Source organism: Mustela nigripes, chromosome 8 (genome assembly GCF_022355385.1).
Source record: "Mustela nigripes isolate SB6536 chromosome 8, MUSNIG.SB6536, whole genome shotgun sequence".
NCBI classification, from domain to species: domain Eukaryota; kingdom Metazoa; phylum Chordata; class Mammalia; order Carnivora; family Mustelidae; genus Mustela; species Mustela nigripes.
In genome coordinates this window covers 34134166-34154936 of record NC_081564.1, presented here as the reverse complement: position 1 = coordinate 34154936, position 20771 = coordinate 34134166, and the positions used below count along the sequence as shown (strand labels likewise).

Here is a 20771-nt window from a genome sequence, read left to right as displayed (position 1 = left end):
TTAAAACTCATAGGCAACTTAGAGAATTGTTGGGAAAGGCAAGAAAACAGACTCTGGGCTGAGGTTCCAGGAATAAATCCGCAAACTGCACTGCGGAGACAGTCATTTAAAAGGAGCTCCAGCCTGCGTCGTCAGGGAGATACTGGTCTGGAAACTTCCTCCCGCTGGCCATCCTGCCCCTGTGAGGACCTGTCTGAGGCACACCTGCACAATGGACACCTCAAGCCCCACCTCCCTACAATGTCACTGTGTCTAATGGCAGTCCTCTGAGAGGGTGTCTCATTGCTGGAGACTGACTCATCAGCACCGTCACAGCTCGCCTGGAGCGGGTGCCATGACGAGGGAAACCCAGGGACCATGGGTTAGCTAAGTAAGATGGAGCCAGTGCAGTCACAGAATTGAAGCGGTGGGCAAGGGAAGGAATTGCAGCCAGTAAGTATAATCAAGAATTTTGAGAGACTGAGCTGCAGAGAGGTGGGCAGAGAAAGGGTAGCAGCAGGTTCGGGGCAGGGGGAAAGGGAGGGTTTCCTTTCTTTTCTTCTGACTTGGATTGGCTTGGTTTGCAGATTTAAAAACAGATGAGGAAGAGCCCTTGGGAGGGAGGAGTTGAATATAAAAGAGGAAAGGGATAATGCAAAGAAAAAAGAAGAATGGCCCAGAATGTGAGCTTTCCGAGAAGTCAGGAGGCATGATACAGGTGGCATCCTGAGCTCAGGAGGGAATGGCACCTCGACTCAGAGGAAGGTCCGTTTCTCTCTGGACCAAGATTGGAATGGCAAAGGTGGAAGGAAGTTTGCAGAGATGGTCACAGAGAGGCAGGGCATCTCCATCTGGTGGCTTCTATCTTCTCTGAGTGGTGGGATGCTCAGTCATCTGCTGAAGGGGAGGAGGAGGCGTGGGTGTCCAGGAGAGAGGAGAGGTGATACTTGAATGATCATCTGGAAAGAGAGAGAGCCAGTGGCCAGGGAGACCTAAAGCAGCATGAGGCAGCAGGGTAGAACATGGTGTTCCTGAGGTACGGTGGGGATAGGAGAGTAGGGGAACCAAGGGCTCGTGCATAATTCCTGCAGCCCAGAGAGAAAGTGTATATGTACTTTCTGTCTTATCTAAGATTAGGGCTTCTGCCAGGTGGGTTCCACAGGGCTCCCCCTAAGGCCCTGGGAGATGCCCAGGTTTGTTAGTTTGCAACTCTTCATAAGTTTCAGAGCTCAATAAACTTTGACTACCCCCACCCCCACCCCAGACCCCAGGTCCCTCCCAAAGCATAGAAGAAGCTGTGCAAATGAGGAAAATCAAAGTAACTACATCCCTTCATATCACCCAAATATAATGAAATAAATGAATACAGTCTAGTGTCAAGAAGATGGCTGTTAGGTTCAATTAGCTAGAACATGGTTAGAAGTCTGGCATCTACTTTGGAAAACAGTATGGAGATTCCTTAAGAAATTAAAACTGGAGGGGTGCCTGAGTGCCTCTGGTAACTTCTGCCTTCGGCTCGGTTCATGATCTCAGGGTCCTGGGGTCCAGCCCCGAGAGCCTGCTTCCCCCTCTCTCTCTGCCTGCCTCTCTGCCTACTTGTGATTTCTCTCTCTGCCAAGTAAATAAATAAAATCTTAAAAAAAAAAAAAAAAGAAATTAAAGCTGAAGCTACCCTATGACTCTGCAATTGCACTACTGGGTATTTACCCCAAAGACAGATGTAGTAAAAAGAAGGGCCATCTGTACCCCAATGTTCAAAGCAGCAATGGCCACGGTCACCAAACTGGAAAGAGCCAAGATGCCCTTCAACAGATGAATGGATAAAGAAGATGTGGTCCATATATACAATGCAGTATTATGCCTCCATCAGAAAGGATGAAAACCCAACTTTTGTATCGACATGGATGGGACTGGAAGAGATAATGTGGAGTGAAATAAGTCAAGGAGAGAGAGTCAATTATCATATGGTTTCACTTATTTGTGGAGCATACGGAATAACACAGAGGACATTGGGAGATGGAGAGAAGTGAATTGGGGGAAATTGGAAGGGGAGACAAACCATGAGAGACTGTGGGCTCTGAGAAAAAAACTGAGGGTTTTGGAAGGGAGGGGGTGGGGGTTAGGTGAGCCTGGTGGTGAGTATTATGGAGGGCATGTATTGCATGGAGCACTGGGTGAGGTGCATAAACAATGAATCTTGGAACACTGAAAAAATAAAAAATTTAAAAATAAAAAAAACAAAAAGAAGTCTGGCATCTGCCTCTTGCTAGTTAGCATATTACCTGATCTGGTTGAGTTTGAGTTTCCACACGTGTGTGCAGATAGAACTTAAGGGCAGTCACCATGACCCCAATGAGTTACCCCAGCCCACAGAATAGGACAAAGGTGGTGGGATGCCACCCCCAGGTTCTGTTACGTGAGACTCCATCTTGTTAGATATGTTCTAGAGTCTTGCTCTCCCTGAAAGTTATGAAGAAGCAAGCTACCATAACTTCTATGTCCACCAGGAAAAGAATCCTTCCAATACCGTGCATGAGCTTGGAAGCAGACCCTTCTCCTTTCGAGCCTCCAGATGAGAACCCAGCCCTGACAAGACCCCAAAAGCAGTTTTGCTAAGGTCCCAATGAAGTTTTGCCAGGTGGGACTTCTGCCCCGCAGACACTGAGAGGATGAACGCATGTTGTCTTAAGCCATTAAATCTATGCCAGTTTGTTACATAGCATAAAAGACTAATACAATGTATAGACATAAGGATAATAGCATTTGCTTTGCTGGGTTGACTAAAGAGAACCTGAATAGTTAGCAAGATGTTGCTTTGTGAAGAATGAAAGGAAAAGGAGCACTAGATAAGACGGGATGCAAAGCCAAAGTAGACTCATACAGGCGAACAACGTGGGCAGTGACACCAAGGAAGATCACGTGGCCTGAGTCCAGATTTGCGTCAAAGAGCTGGAGACTCGGTCATGGGATCCTTGAAATGTTAAGCTCAGGAAATGCTCACATTTTAAATGAATCACATGCATTTTATTTTTTTTCCAAATTGAAATTGAAACCAAGAGATTGAGTCAGATGTCAATTCTAATCTAGCAATTATAGAGTACATTACCATCAAAACTTAACTCTTCTGCTTTTTACTCAGTTAAAATTGATATTTGGATGACTGCAAGAAGGCAAAAGGAGCGCTTTCTTCCACATCTATCCATCGTGCGTCTGTGTGCGTGTGGCAGCTGTGTCTCTCCTCTGCCTGGAGGGTGACAAGGGACCCAGGTGCCCAACTCTGAAACTCACTACTGATCTTACACCAAGATCTGCTGCCTGGCCATGACCCTGCGCAGCAGGACAGTAAGGCAGGCCCTTCCTGAGGGTCTGAGGGGAACCTCCCTGAGAACGTCAAAGCCGTTTGGAAGCTTCCATCTAGACTTCCCTCCCCTCCTCCTACTGTCACTGTGCCCAGCCTTGTTTGGTGGTCTGGCCACTCCTCTATTGTCCCCAAATGCTCTCCCCATTTTCTCTTCCCCCTAACCAATTTCTTGCACAATTAATCCTGTCATGGCATCTGCTGTTGAAGGATCCAGAATAACACAAGGAGGGGGGGACAGGAATGCTCTGAGGAAATGGGCAATTTGATGGGGATGCAGAACTGGGCCGCCCACCTCTCAGCAGGTGAAGAGTCTGCCCTTCTGGTCAGCAGATGGGGCATTGAGAGTCCCCAGTGTAAGGTATTGGCTCAGTTGCTCAAGATTTCACCAATGGTGACCTGGAGAATGTTTTGGTGGAGGAGAATGCTGTGACAGGTGCAAGCAGGCATTTAAAAACATGGGTGACATATGTCTGCAGAAACAGCACCAGGGGCTGGATGCCGCTAGGCTGGGTCGGTGGCCGGCAGAAGAAGAATGAGCTACTGAGGCCTGCTGACATAGGGTCTCTGTGAGAGCTTTCAAAGGGGCCTTTATCTCCTGCGGAGGAATAACAGGCACAGCCGACGTGCAGGCTGAAGAGCTCATTGTGAGGGTCCTGGAGCTCCAAGGAGGTGGCAGTGCTCGCCAAGGCAGCTCTATTATCCAAAGGCCTGGGCCCTGGTGGGGAAAACCTGGCATCTTGAAGTGTGGGACAGAAACATCTCAAATGATGGCCTGAAGATGTGGATTCAACAGAGGCCCCTGGACCCTCTGGGCCCAAGAGCTGGCCCACCCTTCCCTAGTGAGGTCCAGTCCTTTTGTTGTGCTGGCAAATTCTGCAGAGGCCCCTCCCCATACGACAACAGGAACCCCTTGAGGGGCTATTGCACCTCTCCTCCCAGCTTCGGCTTTGGGATGCATATATATATGAAAGAAGCCATATATATATGCATCCCAAAGCCGAAGCTGTATATATATATATATGTGTATGTGTACATATGTGTATACACACACACATTTTTTTTTAAAAGTTACTGTTCAAATTTTATTTGGTATTTTAGTTGGTACAACAACACTTAGTTGGTTGTATGGTCTTTTTACATTATATGGCAATGTACACTATATTCTGACAAACATGGTACACGAAGTAAGATCCTTTCGAACAGTTACGCACGATACATGCAATAATGAATTTATACGTTGGAGCCCAGGATGTGACTGACTGGAAAAGATGGACTAGGCATGTTGGGTGAAGGAACCTGAAGTCCTAGAACACACAGGAAATACTCATCTGGTTTGAAGAGCAGCTGCTGCATATGCAATATTGGCAGTGGTGCCTCTGAGATGAACCCATTTAGGACTATAAAGGCAGGTATCATCCAGCATCAGCACACACACACGTGTGTGTGTGTGTGTGTATATATATATATGTATTTTTTTAAGATTTTATTTATTTATTTGACAGAGAGAGAGAGAGAGATCACAAGTAGGCAGAGAGGCAAGCAGGCACAGAGAGAGGGGGAAACAGGTTCCCTGCCGAGCAGAGAGCCAATGTGGGGCTCGATCCCAGGACCCTGAGATCATGACCTGAGCTGAAGGCAGAGTCTTAACCCACTGAGCCACCAAGCCACCCTTCGGGATGTTTATTAACTGGTGGGAAAGAAGCTGGAGAAGTGGGCAGTGATGGTGAGAACTGCCTCTGCATCAAACAGCACCATTGGCAGATAAAAGATTTTGTATTTGCTCTGTGCGATGCTTGCTCCTGGGGCTAAAACTGTGACCCAGTTAAAGTAACTGACTTATCAAACTAACGGCTTGCTCCTCGAGGTTGACTTCAAGATCCCTGCCTCCTAGGTTCACCAAATTCAAAACTATGCTGTCTCAAACTAACCAATCTATCCCATTCATTGCCTCGCAAGACACCCCTTAAAGTCACTCAATCCAAGCCCAAACAACCTCCCTATGCCTTACCCTAATTTCTCCATGTCTCTGAAGTTTCAGCACTCTGAAACTAACAGTGTTGTGGCTTCCTGGGTGGCTCAGTCAGTGAAGTGTCTGCCTTCGTCTCTGGTCATAATCCCATAATCCCAGGGTCTTGACGCATTGGGTTTTCTGCTCAGTGGGGAGACTGCTTCACCCTCTTCTTCTTCCCCCGACTCATTCTCTCAATCTCTGTCTCTCTCTCAAATAAATAAATAAAATCTTTAAAAAAAAAGAAAAGAAAAGAAAGGGGCACCTGGATGGCTCAGTGGGTTAAGCCTGTGCCTTCAGCTCAGGTCATGATCTCGGGGTCCTGGGATCGAGCCCCACTTTGGGCTCTCTGCTCAGCAGAGAACCTGTCCCCCCCCCACCTCTCTGCCTGCCTCTCTGCCTACTTGTGATCTCTGTCTGTCAAATAAATAAATAAAATCTTTTTAAAAAATTGTTTTAATTAAAAAAATGAAAGAAAGAAAGAAAACTAACAATGCCATGTTCTCCTATCCTGCTATAGATCTAACACGATCTGCTTTGCTTGATCAACAAGGGCTTCTGGTGGTTTCTTTGGGAAGACCACCACCAACACAAAACAGAGATGGCTAATAGTAATCCAGAATAAATTCAACACATCCAACCTTTCTCACTTTGGTGCTCGCCTGTTTTCTTTTCTTTTTTTAACTTTATTCAATGTGTCAACTGAATGAGTTTTAACCCACCCCTTCTCTCAACAGAGCAAACGTAGCGAACATTTAAGAAACAAATCAGGAAATGTATCAATGAACACACTTCATATTTGACAATCAAGGAAATAATTGTTGCCTCACCTGAGAGAGGAAATAACAACTGTTATCAATGACTTTCTTACTCCTATAAGAGCTCCTTGATGACCCTCCCTTCTTTATTTTACTTAGAAAATTATTTACTTTGTCTGTATCTATTCAGTTGAATAAGAATTCTCTTGGTGAGTTAATGGCTAACTTTTGGCTGGCCTTTCCACATTCTGAAGTAATTGCCAAGTTTGTAAGGCATGCACTGAAGAAGATATGAAGAACAATATTTAGTACACCTGGGCTGTTTAGAGGAAAAACCAAATTTGGATAGGAATGTCCCTTTTAATGAATTTAGACATTGGCCTCTTAAAAAGGGCCAATGTACTGTCCACATTTGTCATTTGAGAACCACTGTGATCCCTCCAGCAAATGGAGGAGGTAAACCCACCAGGAGAAGTAGGAATTTGTTGTTGTTACTCATGAACATATTTTTAAATCTATTTTTATGGATTTAAAAATATATTCATAGGGGCGCCTGGGTGGCTCAGTGGGTTAAGCCGCTGCCTTCGGCTCAGGTCATGATCTCGGGGTCCTGGGATCGAGTCCCGCATCAGGCTCTCTGCTCAGCAGGGAGCCTTCTTCCTCCTCTCTCTCTCTCTGCCTGCCTCTCTGCCTACTTGTGATCTCTCTCTGTCAAATAAATAAATAAATAAATCTTTAAAAATATATATATATATATTCATAATGTCATGGGTGTTAAAAGAAGCCAACATAACTCTTCACATAGACTTCTTATGTCTCAAATACAAATTCTATTCCCTGAGCAACAGATCCTCCCCTAAAGTCAAGTGCAAATCAAGGGTTCACAAATTTTGTTCTTTTCCCACTGGTTTCCATTATAACTTCCTGTCTTGTCATCATTTCTAATAAGAAACATGTCGTGAGCTATTACTATGCATTATTCCCTGACTCTTCCAGTGGATTTGTGATCTAGTTACCCGGTCATAGCTCAGCACACAGGAATGGTAATTGTAGTTCCAGAGAGTAGGGGATAAGGCCAAATGAGAGGGCGGTCAGTAAGGGTCATGGCAATGGTTGCTAACTTAGTTTTGAATTTCTGCTTCATCCCTACGGAATCAAGATTTTCTGCCTGGTAGTTTCTCTGTAAATAAATTCTCAAATACAGGCAGGGTGTTCCTATTATTAAAGCATTATTTTGATCCTATTACTCCCCTGATCAAAACATTCCACTGACTACTGATAAAAGTCCAAAGTCCTCAGGCTGAAATTTCAGGTTTTCTAAAATCAGATCCCTTCCTATTCTTCTTGGTTTATTTTCTATTATTCGCTTCCACAAACCAGAGTCCTCCACCCAGCTGACCTAGTCAACATTCCCAGCACAGCACTGGCATTTTTTGGCCCTGCCCTCCCCTCTCAGGACTCTGCTTATCTCTTTCATCATTTCAGGACCGCAGAGGTTCAGCCAGGTGTACCATAAGGGAGGAACCCACCAGAAGTAAGGCAACCATAGAGAGAGGGGTGGACCCTGCACTTCATTAGGGTGTGGGATAGTTAACATAAACATGCATCACCCTTGAGACCTCCTTGTCTGCTTGTCTCATCCTTCTGCCTTCTTACCCCTTCCCGTTAACATCTGTGTATCGTGATTTTAATAGAGGTCATTTAAACATGCCTTACAAACTGTGTAAACATGTTCTTGGAGAGTTGATTGTCCCTCTTGTTTCCCAATCCGGGACACCATATAGTTGTGTTCAGTCTGCTCTATATTTGCCCATTGATAGCTCCCTTCAACCAGCCCCAGCGCCTTCCCTTTCCCCTACCAACACCCCCCCCACCCCACCCCACAACTGGATTCCCCTGGGCTTTCTTTCTTTGAGGGCTGGAATTCTGCCTCCTAGACATCTTTGTGCCCACACCTCCTAATAGAGGACTTTACGTATAGCACATTGCATTGACTTGATCGCAGAAAAGTGACAAAAGAGCAAAATACTTTTGCAATCCAAAGAATACATTTGTAACGAGAACCCTCAACCACAGTTGTCTGCAGTGGGTGTCAGAGTCTGCTGAAGCAGAGCTCCATGTGTGCACCACCAGCCTGCGTTCCTGTCTGCTCACACCCTCTTAATTCTTGCCTACAGTTGGAAGAAGGCAAGCGTCCCCTTTGGGCCCATCTCATCGAGGGAAAGGTAGAAGTGGTCTGTAGTTCATGAGACAGGTTGTTTTGTCTTCGTGGTGCCAAACAATTGCTTGGACTTGGTTTTTCAGTCAGTTTGGGTTTCTCAAAACAGCCTGAAATGACCAAAGAGAAAGTGTCATAGAAAAGCAAGGAAATGTCACGTAACATGTGGGGTTTTCTCTTTGAACGGGAAGGTGTCCAAGGTTTCAAGGGAAAAACACTAATTTGTAGGTATAGAAAAACCCTTATCTTTATTTTAATCCTGAAGTTCTTAGACCTTCGTGAAAGTTCTTTGTTGAGCTGCTTCTCTTCCAAGGAAGTTGCTAGCAGGTCACCTTCTTGTGACTCCTTTAACCTCAAAAGGATGCTTTGGTAGGCCACATAATGATGATCAAATCTATCCAAAGAAAAGGTCATGACAACATTAAATGGTTTATTTGTTTCCTGCACCTGTTTTTGTTACTTTCCAAGCCCCTGGAGAACCAAAGGCAGCCTTTCTGCTGCTCTGAGAAATTATTCTGTCTAGAATATTTGATCCCACACCGGAACAGCTGCCAAATGGAAAATAATATGCCCACCCAGACAGCAGGAAGTTGGCCAGAATGTGGCATCTCCTAATTTAAATGACACAAAACCTCACATTCATCCAGAACTGGTCTTCTCAGAGATCCCAGCTATTTGTAGATCCTAGAATCCCAGAGGGCTGAGCCCACTTAGAAATCCTACAGTTCATCACATTCATTTCTCAGGCTGAGATTCAGACTGTCTGAGACTCAGACAGGTTGAATGATATCCCCTTAATTAATCACTAACTAGAGGCAGATCCAGCTCTAGAAGGAACCCAGGTGAACCCAGGTGTCCTACCTCCAAATTAACAAGGAAAACTGACCCCTATCCATTTCTTTTTTATTTTTTAAGTAAGCTCTACACTTAACATGGGACTTGAACTCACAACCTTGAGACCAAGATTTGCATGCTCTACCAACTGATCCAGCCAGGCCCTCCGGTCCCTATTCATCTTAATACTCTGATTATTTCAGAACAGGATGAAGACATTTCATTCCAAAATCCATGACCGACTCCCAGACAATTTCAACAGATAACATGGAGAAGACTTAGACTAGTTAAATCAATCATAGAGAAGTATAAGTGCACAAAAGGTGAGGGTTGGGATCCTCATTAAGTCAGACTCTGAATTTTTCACACCAAGAAGTTAGTTAAGGATAATCACACTTTTGACAGTCATCCATCCATCCCAGAACTATTAAAATAACATTTAAACCCTACTTGGCGATTTTTAAGGGAGTTAATTATTTAAGCAGTCTCCATAATCTGTTGTATTTCCCCCCTCCTAATGCATTTGTAAGCAAGCAACTTGGAGTTCGGTGTGCCTTTTGCTGTAAGAAAAGTATCAGCTAAAAAAGGAGTCTCTGAGCTGGCCCATCGAGGTCTATTTGACTACCAGATGAGAGGACTCTGGTCCTTCCAGACCTGACCTGAGTCCTGTCCGGACACCAGGAGATCAGTACTGTAAGAGTGAGGAAGAGGTCAGTGACCGGAAGGAAAATGGCATCAGGGAAATGGCCTGGATCTTTCAATTCCTTCTCTGGCCTTTGCCAGCCCTTTGAACAAATCCCTTACTGTCTTTTGAACCTTGGTTGTTCTCCTATAAAGTGGAGCCAACGGCTAACCCACAGAGCTCTTGGGAGGAGACAATGAGACGAATGTATGTGAAGGTCCCAGCTCTGTGCTGACACTGAACAGGTACTCAGCAAGTTACTCTCCCTAACCTCCCACTGTCCAAGGTACAGTCACCCCCAAAGGTCTGAACACCACCTCCTTCCCTAGATTAGCATGTTTCTTTCTCCAAGCCCCCATTTTACTAGTGGTGCCCAAGCCCTTCACCCCTACTAGCCCTGTTATCCCTGGCTCTCAATCAAATCCCTCTCCCCAAGTTCAACTAGGTCTTCGAAAGGAAAAGTATCTGATTGAAGAGGGTCACACTTGAAAGCCATCAGCTTCAAAATCCTCTGGGCAGTAGGTATATTTTTGAACAAAGCTGTTCAATAACCAAAGTGAATCTCAAATCCATTTGTCAGGCATGATGACAAAATGAAAAGAAATTTTGAGACAGTGTTAAGAGAAGCAGTCATGACTGGGAGATCCAGCCCTGCCTCAAAGCCCACTCTAAATCATCAGCCAGGGTATTCTTGCTTTTAACATCTAGCATTCCTGTGAACACTACCTCTTCCACTCAATTTTGGTTACCAGGGCCCAGAAGTGTAGTTCCAGCAGAGATGGTGAGAGGCTGGTTGGTTGCTATGTCCTTGATGGTAAGGGTCATTTGTAATTCCTGCATTTTCTTGTCAGGGGCTGCCTGATCTCCCTTTTTTTGGGCAATCCTTCTCCATATTTTGGGAAAGAGAGATTCCAAATGACATAATCATTTAAGTGTGGGTGGTCAAAGTCTCCAACCACCCCTCTGCCAGCCTGAAACATGGTGTCTCCTGATTTTGAGGGCAAGTGTACTTTATATGTGCCTTTATCATCCATGAGGCCTAGAATTGCATTTAGCACAGGCTCATTTGATGGATGAATGAATGAGTGAACAAATGAATGAAATTCTAAAATCTAATTTACATTATTAGTGCTCATTTCCAAGTCTCATCTCCCCCAAGCACATGAAAAACTACAGGTCAAAATTCCCTGCCATCAAATGGGGCCATGTGACTGCAAGTAGAAATGACAGGTGTCACTTCTGATCCAAACTGAAGATAGGAGATAGAGCAGGATTTCCCTCGTAGGCCACCAGCCACATTAGAGACAACAAAGCCTCTGTTAGCCTGAGTTCCTGAGTCACAACAGATCACTCCTCTACACCTGCTGACCTGTGTTGGACATATGACATGAACAAGAAATATATCTTTGTTGAAGGATTTTTGTTCTGTGGCATACCCAGCCTATCCTGACCAATACAGCCAATGACCACTTAAAGGTAAAGGCAAAGAGGCTGTATATTTTGTCAAATTCATAAGGGCTCCTGAGAATATTTTCTTGCCTGGATTTTGATTGTTGTATGGTATCAATCTTATTAGGCATCACCTAAAAGTTAAGAGCCACTGGAGGATGTCTACTCAGTCTGCAGTTTCACTGGCATCAGAGCAGAAAGCCAGGATGCCTTTCAGTTATAGTGAGTCGGTTCCCCTGGCACCCTGCAGGTCAGAACAAGGCAGATTATCAGGGGAATATGCAAGGCACAGTATGAAAACAGCTTCATACATCAAACTCACATCCATGGAAACATATTCTCGATTGATCTGTGCATAAATGTTTAAAATGCACTTTATTTCATTTTTAGGTTTTGAAATGAGGGGTTGACATTTGCAGGAATGAGCACCATATGTGCCTTGTCAAGTCTGCGGCATACTCAGTGGGGCAAACCCAGCTCCCCCACATGGCGTCATCCACTTAGCAACCTCCTGGGATACCTTGTTTTTCATCTATGGGCAACATTTGGCCAGAGGCTACAGGCAGCAGGGACAGGGACAGGAAGAGCCCACTTTTTGGCAGCATCTCCCAATTCACCTCACCCAAAACTCCTATTGTTGTTGATTCCTGTGTTGGCAGTGAATTTCACTAGGATGGGTACCATATGTTCTAGCATTTCTAAAACCAGCTCAGTTTTGAATATATTCTTTGTCTTCATAATCCATCAAAATGCCCCAGAAATTCCAACATTTTAGAATACAAACTACATCTATCGGATAACCTCTCGCACAAAGATGCAATACAAAAATTAATTTTGACAGCCTGTGCCTAGTTTCTGGTTGAAATTCATTCACTTCACCCTCATATACCTGCAAACCATATGAGGATAAGTTTTATGCTGACCCCCAGGAGTTCCGGCCAAAAAAGCTTCATATCAAATTGCCTTAGTCTCAAGTGTTTGTTTCAGAATGGGATCTCACTGAGTCACTTAGTCGTATGGGTCTGCTTTACTGACTGTTAATTACCATATCTCAGGGGTTTTGTGAGTTGAACATTTCAATCATGGAAATGTCACTTTGCCTCTGAGAAGTTTGGTCAGAAATGTGTGCTACCTCCCTTTTTCTGACCAATATGGTTCAGTTTTTCGGTCTAATTATTCCGTCTACCCCAACACTGTTTTAGGCCAGGGAGAGCACACAGTGTGGTCTTCAGTAGGATCTAAGCTACGTAGTAGAGGTTGACCGTCCCATCACTACCTTTTACGTTTCCATCCCAAGTGTCTGAAATATTGTTAGGACACATCCTTTGGTTGCAAGATCAAACTCTGTTAAAAACAAGCAAACAAACAAACAAACAAAAACAAAAAACAGGTGCCCCAGAGAGGACATGCTTTAAATTATGGACTACTAAGCCCTTGGCAGGAGCATGTTAACAACTCCTTTCCAAATGGGATCTGCAGAGAGGGAGGCTTGGAAAGAATGGAGATGGGCCAACAAAGACAAGTGTTCTAAGCAGAGTAGAGCAGAAGGACAGACTTTGTGGGGCACAGAGGGTGGACTCAAGTGGAGAAGGTGTGGCCATGAAATGCAAAGGATGAAGGGGGTTGATCTTCAATTGAGCCTTTACTCTATGCCGGGCATTACACAAAATGTTTCCTGTGTGTTTACTCCCCTTCATGACCTTGGGGAATAAAGCATATGCTCACTTCACAGATGTGGAAACCACCAGTCAAGGTGGTGGATGATTTCCCCAGAATCACACAGCTGGGATGGGATGCCACCCCCCGAACCTATCTCCTTCTAAAGAATTAACTGTCTCACTTTCTAAATTGGCCTGGACCTCAACACCAATTATTTTTTAAAAATGGACAGTCACTTTTTTAGTTCCAGAGGCTGAGAAGTCCAGGATTAAAATGCCGGCAGAGTCTGGCGAGGGCCCTCTTCCTGGTTGGCAGACAGAAGCCAGTTCTAATAGCAACCTAATAACCCCATGACCAAATCTTGTTGCTGCAAACTCTGAGGTGACAGACTTTAAAAATTAGGAGCTAGGAAGACAGTTTGGCAGCTTTCCCCAAATTAAACATAGGCTATCATATGCTCCAGCAAGTCTACCCCTAGGTATACACCTAAAAGAATTGAAAGCAGAGACTCGAACAGATGTTTGAGTGTACCATTGTTCATAGCAGGAGTAATCACCACAGCTAAAAGTAGAAACAACCCAAGGACCCATTAAAGGATGAATGGATAAACAAAATTGTTACATCCATACTACCATGGAATATTATTCAGCCTTAAAAAAAAAAAAAGAAATCTTGACACATGCTATAACAAGGGTGAAACTTGCGGCTCTTACACTAAGTGAAAAAGCCAGTCAAAAAAGGACAAATATTCTATGATTTCACTTATCTGAGGTATTTTGAATAGTTAAATGCATAGAGGCAGAAAGTAAAATGGCAGTTGCCAGGGGCCACAGGAAAGAGAGAATGCCAAGTGATTTAATGGGGACCAAGTTTCTGTTGAGGATGATGAAAAAGTGCTGTGGATGGATGGTGGGGTTGGTTGCATAGCACTATTGCATACATTTAAAGATGCTTAAAATGGAAAGTTCCTTGGTGTATAGATTTTACCACAATTTAAAAAAAACTGACAAGGACAGGAATTCAGAATTTGACCTTAAATATCATCTTTTATGCATGAGCACAGAGCATTTTCCTCACATTATGTTATTCTGCTATATGGTCATGAGATGGTAGAAGCTGGTAGAAGCAGACAGCCCGACGTGATAAAGATAAAGCTTCTGATGGTGTATCAGCTGGTCCTACCAACTAATTTTGCAGAAGGGGAAACTGAGAGCTGAGATGACTTGCCTGAGACCACACAACAAGGGAAGTCAGCCTTCAGTGGCCCACAGGCACCTAAAGCCTTGGGTTGCCTGCCAGGCTTTCTCCTCTAGAGTCAACTTAAAAAATCCAGAGAACAAAGCAGATGGATCAGTGTGCTCACGTGCATGCTTGCTTGCCCAAAGGTGAAGGCACGGAAATGATGTGAACATGAGATTCTAGTACAATTAAATTATTTAAGCCACTTTGCCAAAAGTTTCCCAAACCCAATGCTTAGTTCTTCCCTCAATTACTGTACCTTGATTTTTTTCATCCCTGTGTATGTGCAAGGAATGAGTCCAAGTCCTAGCTATGAACTGTCAAACAAATTCCTGATGAACAGGTGGGGAAAAGATTCAGTGGAAATAAAACTCATTCCATTTTTCATGCATCAAGTATTTCCTGAGCACCTATTTTATGCTGGAGACTATGTTATCTCAGGGAGTGTAGCCAAGAACAAGCAATGCTTCTTCTTTGCTCTCATGAAGTACTGGCCTCAGGGAAGGGCATGGGATGCCACAGTAAGGGAAGCCTGAATAGCTTGGTGATACTTGGAACCCAGTGTTGTAAAGGCTATGATGTGAAGTCTGGGTATTGAAGGAGAGGTTGGCATGGTCTATCAGGGTTCAGATGGGGGGAATGCACATGTTTCCAAGCAGAAACGTAGCTTCCCAGATCTCAGGTCTTGCTCCCAGTCATGAGGTAGCAAATCCTTGGTTCCCCAGTAGATCAGGGGTCCCCAAGACCACACTCAGATTCTGGGATTCACAGAAATTGGAAAAGCTGATCTACCCATGTTTATGGCTTATGACAGTGAAAGGATATAGATTAAAATCTGCCTGGGTGACTCAGTCAGTTAAGTGTCTGCCTTAGGCTCAGGTCACCATCCCAGGGTTCTGGGATCAAGCCCCACACTGGGCTCCTTGTTCAGCAGAGAGTCTGCTTCTCCTCCCTCTGCCCCTTCCCCAGCTGATTCTCTCCCCTTCTCTCTCTCTCTCAAATAAATAAAATCTTTAAAAAATAAATAAGTACATAAAATAAAATCAGCCCAGGGAAAAGTCTCAGAGGCCCAGGAGAGTTCCAGGAGTAAGTTTCTGGTCTTCTGTCCCCACCAGAGCCCTGTGGACAGCACCTCCTTCTCCCAGGAACAAAGTGTGAGAATATGAGCCAAATATTGCCAATTGGCGACACTTACATGAGCCTTGGTGCCCAGGGATTTTACTAGGGTCAGTCACATAGGCGTGGGGTACCCTCATGATTGACCTTAGCTATTTAGAATCTAGCATCTCCAAACTGGGGCAGAATGGCCAAAGCCCCCATCATAAATCGCAGTACGATCACAGATTACCTGGCATGGCCTAGTGCCCCAGGTAAATAAAGACCCTCTTGTCAGGCAAGATATTCCAAGGACTTAAATTTCTCTCTCAGGAGCCAATCAAGAACTAGAGCTTTCAGAATGTGCTGAGTTTGGACAACCAAGCCTACTGGGTCAACCAAGTACTGTTCATCCACACATTTTGTTCACATTTTGTTCTGAGAGGGAGGTACCGTGGTCCTGCGTGACCAACACTAGTCAGAAGGCTTCCTGCCACTAACCCACTGGTAACCTCAGGTTAAGACCCATAGAATCTCCTTGCCTTTGTTTACTCGTCTATGAGGTGATAGTAGTAACATCCACTCCAAATTTCCTGAAAGGTGCCATGAGAGTCAAATGACACAGTGGACGAAATAAGTACTAAGCCTCCTGTACTCACTAACGTCAGGGTTAACAAGGTGTCCAAGTCAAATGGCACTCTAGGGATTTCCGTCTATTTTGCAGTCATTTTGTTTTTCCCCCTACCAGTTATAAAGTGCTTACTATGTGCCAGGTACTAGGCTTATGGGGATTATCTTATTTAATCCTCAAATAATTCTCTGAGGATAGTTCTATTTTTATCCTCATCTGAGAGGACCGAGTTTCGGTAAGGTTACCCAAGGGCACTTCTCTTCTTAAATAGCAGAAACAGCTTTGAAACTGAACAAAGATAACCAGAGACAGAAAAACCAAGCTAAGTTAGTTGCTAGCCAGACAAGGGAGAGCAGCTTTGCTCATCCAAAGGTGGGTCCAGTGGCACTCTCTCCATTAAAAGGGAAGAGACTGGATCAGGATACAAAGAAAAGGCTTTGACTCTCAGAAGGTGGAATTCTGAAGGGTGTCATTTGATGGCTAGAGGAGAAAACTGTGAAATATTTGGAACTGTTCCTCGCTCTGGTTTTTACGACAGAAGCGCTATTGTCTGTCAGGTTCAAATGGGTTGTGCAATTAAGACTGAGCGGGCTCAGGTCACAGCCACTGAGTTTGTGGGCACCTAAGAATTGGGGACATCCTTCTCCTCACAACTGAGGCTATCTGTCTCCAGGGCTGGAGATCGGACATCCCCGTATCTGGCCACCCTTGCTCTGTGTCAGCGGTCTCCTCACCAGCTCCCAGCTGCCCCAGCCAAATGTGTCAGGGACCTCGGACCACCTGGAGAGAGCTCATTTTGTCAGTTTTTAACAGGATCATTGTTTTTAAGGAAAACCTCATTTTTATTGGAGAACTGCTGAAGTAAATACTCCCGATTTCTTCTTCTACCATAGGCTCATCTGCTGTTCCTTGTCCTCCAAGATAAATCTAGAAGAGAAGACAGCTGTTCAGTTGCTACAAATCATAGGAACACTCTGGTGCAGAAATCTCCATAAAAGACTTCAGAGAAGATTTATGTCTTAAGGCAGAATTTAGAAGAAAGGCAAAAAAATCTTGGCAAGAAGCAGCAGAAGGCTTTTACACAGAGGCACATCTGAAACTCTGAAGAAAAAGAGAGAGAGAAAAGGATACCTACCATGGGGAGAAGGGTGAGCGTCCAGTGTCGCCCTGTGCTGACCTGGACCAAGGCCTGTGAACAGGGAGAGCTGGGGCAAGGCCTCTAAATGGAGCCTGGACCAGGAAATCCATACAAACGAGGAATATTTGGAAGGCATCCAGGATGTGGAGACTGCCATTAAGAGAATTTGCTTTGGAGATGAGAGAGCTTAGAAGGGCCCCAAATGTCCAGGAAAAGGAAGGGTGGTTCAAAACAGCCAGTTTTCAATAAGCCACTTTGGAAGCTACCTGGAATGTTTAGTAGTAGTAGTAGCAGTAGTAGTTGTAGTAGTAGTAGTAGTAGTAATAGTAATAGTAGCAGCACTATTTTAATTCCAGAAATAATTAATGTGTCCTCAGAATAAGTAAGCATTACTTACGAACAAATTGGGATAGGATTCTAACTCTATTACTCCAGAGGCCCCCCCGCCCCGCAAACCTCTGCTCCACACTCCCACCTCCCTTCCTGGAAATCCACAAAGACACCCTCTTTCATAGCCCAGAGAAGACCTAAATGCTAAGAAACTTGAGTTTCTGACTGAACATGGTCTATTTTCCTGCCCCCATGACCTAGAACCTGGCCTTCTGGGAGGTGTTTCCTTTTCTGGGACAGGAGATGCCTGATCCAATGAGAACAGTGTGCAACATGGTGGTCACGTCTGCCTCTCACCCCTCTGGGTTAGCACAGACTCCACAGGTGAAGGGCACGTGCTCCATCCACGTTGCCTCACTTCAGACACCAGCTGCTAGTTTGGGGGTCCCCAGGCCACCTCTACATCTGACAAACTGGCTATGAATTTGGGGTTCCCATGACCCCCTCAAGTTCAATGATTCACTAGAATGATTCCTAGAACTCAGAAAGTGCTATCTTTATGATTATAGCTTTATTATAAAAGATACAAATCAGGGGGTACCTGGTGGCTCAGTCAGTTAAGCATCCGACTCTTGATCTCAGCTCAGGTATTGGTCTGAGGGTCTCAGAGTTCAAGTCCTACTCTGGGTTTCATACCAAGAGCTTTAGAAAAAAAAAAAAAAAAAGTTAAGTAACAAATCAGGAATCACCACATGAAGAGATACATAGGGCAAAGTTTGGAACAGTCCTGAGCGAGCTGCTTCCACTCCCTGTCCCTGTGGAATCAAGACGTGTCACCCTCCCAATACAGCAGTATGCTCACTAACCTTGGGGCAGCTTTGGGTATCCAGGGTTTCACTGGAATTTTATTACAGAGGCATGATTGACCGAATCATTGGCCCTGTGATTGAACTCGAACTCCGTCTTCCCTCCCCAGAGGTGGGGAGGTCAGGCTGACACCACAACTGGCCCCATCCCGAGTTACCTTGTTAGCTTTAACTCAGGTGTGGTCCATGGGCTCCTAGCGCTCAGGAAATTCCAGGAGTCTAGAACCTGAGACAAAGAACAGACAAATGTTTTATTATACAGCATGATGACAACAACTAATATTTAATGAGGGTTTTCCTGGTGCTGGGCTCTGTGTTGAGTACTTGACATACATCTCCCTTGATTTTTAAAACAATTCTATGTGCCAGATTTATTATTATCTCCATTTTACAGATCACAAACTGAGGCACAGAGACGGGAAGAAACTTGCTTAAATTCACACAGCTGGTGAGTGATAGAGCTGGGTTTGAACTCGTATTTGTCATGTGGGCCACTGGGTGCCTCTAGGGCTCTTTATAAAAAGGGAGAAGCCAAGAGGGCAGCCATTGTCACTAGAGAAGAACTTAGATATAATGCAAGAAACCAGACGGACTTCAGAATCTTGGAGGAAAAATAATCTAGGTTTCACACTTTAAAAAATTCAGTCTTTAGAGTCAGAAAAGCTGCTTAAAATTCCGGCTCTCCCAACTGAGAAAAAAGCAGTAAACTCTCTGGTCTGCAATCCCTTCCTCAATTAAATGGAAATTTTAATAACATCTCCCTATGAGTTTAGTCTGAGGAATAAAGGAGATCATTTATTTGAAAGTGAAGAACACAAGACCCATGGAAGGCTTTCTTTTTCCTTTTCCCTCAGTCTGTCCCTGGTCTTTCACCCACAGACTGTATCTTCTGTCCCTCCAAGCTATTTACTTCTTGTGCCTCACATGATAACCCGTCAGCCTCTCTCATTCCCTTGGATCACATTTTGGTTCCCTTAGCTCAATTATTTATACACTGTTCACATGGACTATTACTTTAGCTGCAGAGAACACCAGCCTTAAAAATATGTTTTAATCCCATAATTATACACAGCACAACACTTGAAATGAGGCCAACAGGGGTCCAGGCCCAGTAGCACAGTGGGAAAGGCCAGGGAATGTCCTCCGAAGTCCTCTGGTCCCACTTCTGCTTCCTCCTACCTTGTTGCCTTGAAAAAGACACTTAGCCTCTCTGAGCATCAAACTACTCATTTATAAAATATCACCAATAATTATGCCTGTCTTGCTAACCTCACAGGCCAGGCACAGGGAGGGTTGGATGAGAAATGTACGTGAAGTCTTTGGAAACGAACAAACCTTTATATGAATAGAGAGAATAATTATGTAAGACAGCAACTAAAGCAGACATTGAAGCCCACATAAAAAGATCTACGAAAATCCTAGAACATTCCCATATAAGGAGCATATGGGGGAAAATGGCACAAGACAGGCATACACATAAACATGTGTTCAAGTCAGAGTTGGGTTCATTTTTGGAAGGCCGTTGGCAGGGAGAGCTGGGGAAGAGGTTGAGAGATGTCAGTGTTTACAAATGCTACTGTCTGGGAGTAGAAACACATGCGAAGCTGGAAGCCATATGGAAAAATCTAATGAGGAAAAACATGAATACCCGTTAAGTGAGTCTTGAACATGACACTGATGTGAGTCCCGAGGTAGCTCTAATGCGTTCCACACTGGTGTTCAAAGAGCTCAGCTCTTACAATGGATATGGATTTCTGGGGCGACCAGCGACTAAATACACCTCCTGGTCAGGTGTCAATAAAAAGACACCCAAAGCTGCCCCAGGACGTGGTTCAGATGAAAGACACAGAGCTTGCTTCATCTACATGAATTTTCCAAACACTATTTCTTCACAGGATACAAAAGAGATGAATGGTCTATATTTAAAAAAAAAAAAAAAAAGACACTTTGGGTGACACCTAAGTTGGGTGCTAAAGTTGGGGTAAAACTCGTCATTAGAAATCTTGCTTTAGCTACTTTTATCCATTCATTTTTTAAAAATGTTTATTTAGGGTGCCTAAGTAGCTCAGTCAGTGAAGCATCTGATCCTAGGTCATGATCTCAGGGTCCTGAGATCTGAGACCTGCCTCAGGCTCCACGCTCAGCGGGGAGAATGCTGGGATTCTCTCTCCCTCTCCCTCTGCCAGGACCTCATCCCACCCAACCCCATGCAAGCACTCTCGCTCTCTCTCTCTCTAATAAATTAATTAATTAAATCTTCTTAAAAAGTTATTTATTCATTGTCATTGGGAAGCAGGCCCCCTTCTAAGCCACCAGGATCTCCTAGCAAATATAACTGACAAAAGCCCCAGCCTTCATAGGGCAGGTGGCCTCCCACTGGGGCCTGGGGAAGAGGCAGGGAGATAGATCACATGCAATAGACCCAATGAACAGGGAAGCTACAGAAGAAATGAGGAATTGGTCCCCACCACAGAGAAAAGGAAAGAAGAACCTGAAGGGGATTAGAAGGGCCGGATGGGGCAGT

General features: G+C 44.5%; 1 long non-coding RNA gene across 2 annotated transcripts in view; it reads right to left on the bottom strand.

Annotated features, from left to right (window-relative positions):
- Nucleotides 1–8000: 8000 nt before the first annotated feature.
- LOC132023482 (uncharacterized) overlaps nt 8001–20771 on the bottom strand; it is a 77046-nt gene continuing 64275 nt past the window's right edge. Inside the window, exons 4-6 of one of the 2 annotated variants that reach the window (XR_009405965.1) lie at nt 18406–18473; nt 17983–18083; nt 8001–8718 (exon numbers count right to left, since the gene is read on the bottom strand). This is a non-coding gene — a long non-coding RNA (uncharacterized LOC132023482). Of the gene's footprint in view, nt 8719–16692; nt 16841–17982; nt 18084–18405; nt 18474–20771 lie in introns of those variants that run through there. The other variant, XR_009405966.1, reaches the window with a different exon arrangement.